Consider the following 2,871-nt stretch of genomic DNA (forward strand, 5'->3'; position numbering starts at 1 on the left):
TTCACCTTAGTTAGCTCAAAAACACCTTAGTTAGCTCATAAATGATCCATTTCACCTAAGTTAGCTCATAAATGATCCATTTCACCTAAGTTAGCTCAAAAACAATCCATTTCATCTTAGTTAGCTCAAAAAGATCCATTTCACCTTAGTTAGCTCATAAATGATCCATTTCAACTAAGTTAGCTCATAAATGATCCATTTCACCTAAGTTAGCTCAAAAACAATCCATTTCACCTTAGTTAGCTCAAAAAGATCCATTTCACCTTAGTTAGCTCATAAACGACCCATTTCAAGTAAGTTAGCTCATAAATGATTCATTTCACCTAAGTTAGCTCATAAATGATCCATTTCACCTTAGTTAGCTCAAAAACTATTCATTTGACCTTAGTTAGCTCAAAAACGATCCATTTCACCTTAGTTAGCTCATAAATGATCCATTTCAACTAAGTTAGCTCATAAATGATCCATTTCACCTAAGTTAGCTCAAAAACAATCCATTTCACCTTAGTTAGCTCAAAAAGATCCATTTCACCTTAGTTAGCTCATAAACGACCCATTTCAAGTAAGTTAGCTCATAAATGATCCATTTCACCTAAGTTAGCTCATAAATGATCCATTTCACCTTAGTTAGCTCAAAAACTATTCATTTCACCTTAGTTAGCTCAAAAACGATGCCCTTCACCTTAGTTAGCTCATAAATGACCCATTTCAACTAAGTTAGCTCATAAATGATCCATTTCAACTTAGTTAGCTCATATATGATCCATTTCAACTAAGTTAGCTCATAAATGACATATACTTCTTGTTCTAGTCTTCTTCTTGTTCTAGTCACCTATTTCTAACTTTATTATTTACCATTTTGCAGATTTCATTCACTTCATGGAACCTAGCTTGCTATGATGGAGTGCTTGCTTTTCCTTTCATGAAACTTTGCATTGTATCTAGCTTGCTATGATGGAACTTCCTATTGTAATATGTATATGGATGGAACTTGCTTAGGTATGAACAATGTGTATGGATGAAACTTATGTGATATGTGATATGAAACTTATGTGCTGGATATCTGATATGGAAATATATCTATATATGTCATATATATTTGCTCTGAAAATTGTTGGATTAAAAAAAACCAGAAAAAGAGCCAATATGCAGGCTCTTTGCCGTCTGCCACCGACGGCAAAGAGCTCTTTGCCATCAGCAGCGGACGACAAAGAGGCCACGTGGCAGGCAGCTGTGCTTCCTGGGAGGCTGACCAATTTGGTTAGTTTGCCTACAGTAGCTGACGGCAAAGGCTTTGCCATCCGTGGCGGACGGCAAAGAGCAAAAACTTTGCCTACAGCGGCGGACGGCAAAGGCCTGCCGTGTAGTGACGTCGGCTGACATCACACGGTGGATGGCAAAGGCCTTCCGAAGTTTGCCGTCAGCGGCGGACGGCAAAGGCCTGCCGTTAGCCACCTAACGGAGTAATAGCGCACTTATTGCCGTCTGCACTCTTTGCCGTCCGCTGCTGATGGCAAAGGCTCCTTTGCCGTCAGCCGCCCGAAGCAGACGGCAAAGTACCTCTTTGTCGAACCTTACTTTGTCGTCACCTTTTGCCGTCCGCGGCGGACGGCAAAGACCTTTGCCGTCAGCCATCTATGCCTTTGCCGTCCGCCATGGCTGACGGCAAAGTAGCTGATTCCTGTAGTGCTATGCCTCAACCATAGCGTCTATCATGTATGCCATGCTATGTACCAGACCTGATGTAAACCTTGCCGTGAGTTTGGTAGGAAGGTACCAAAGTAACCCCGACATGGAACACTGGACAATAGTCAAGAACATCCTGAAGTACCTGAAAAGGACTAAGGATATATTTGTCATATATGGAGGTGACGAGGAGCTCGACGTAAAGGGTTATGTCGACGCTAGTTTCGACACAGATCTGGATGACTCTAAGTCACAAACCGGATACGTGTATATTTTGAATGGTGGGGCAGTAAGCTAGTGCAGTTGCAAGCAAAGCGTCGTGGCGGGATCTACATGTGAAGCGGAGTACATGGCAGCCTCGGAGGCAGCGCATGAAGCAATCTGGATGAAGGAGTTCATCACCGACCTAGGAGTCATACCCAATGCGTCAGGGCCGATCACTCTCTTCTGTGACAACACTGGAGCTATTGCCCTTGCCAAGGAGCCCAGGTTTCACAAGAAGACCAAGCACATCAAGCGTCGCTTCAACTCCATTCGTGAAAATGTTCATGATGGAGACATAGATATTTGCAAAGTACATACGAATCTGAATGTCGCAGATCCGTTGACTAAACCTCTTCCGCGAGCAAAACGTGATCAACACCAGAACTCTATGGGTGTTCGATTCATCACAATGTAAGTAGATTATTGACTCTAGTGCAAGTGGGAGACTGTTGGAAATATGCCCTAGAGGCAATAATAAAATGATTATTATTATATTTCCTTGTTCATGATAATTGTCTATTATTCATGCTATAATTGTGTTATCCGGAAATCATAATACATGTGCGAATACATAGACCATAACATGTCCCTAGTGAGCCTCTAGTTAACTAGCTCGTTGATCAACACATAGTCATGGTTTCCTGACTATCGACATTGGATGTCATTGATAACGGGATCACATCATTAGGAGAATGATGTGATGGACAAGACCCAATCCTAAGCATAGCACAAGATCGTGTAGTTCGTTTGCTACAGCTTTTCCAATGTCAAGTATCATTTCCTTAGACCATGAGATCGGGTAACTCCCGGATGCCGTAGGAGTGCTTTGGGTGTACCAAACATCACAACATAACTGGGTGACTATAAAGGTATACTATAGGTATCTCCGAAAGTATCTGTTGGGTTGACACGGATCGAGAC

Source organism: Triticum urartu, chromosome 5 (genome assembly GCF_003073215.2).
Source record: "Triticum urartu cultivar G1812 chromosome 5, Tu2.1, whole genome shotgun sequence".
In the NCBI taxonomy this organism is placed as follows: domain Eukaryota; kingdom Viridiplantae; phylum Streptophyta; class Magnoliopsida; order Poales; family Poaceae; genus Triticum; species Triticum urartu.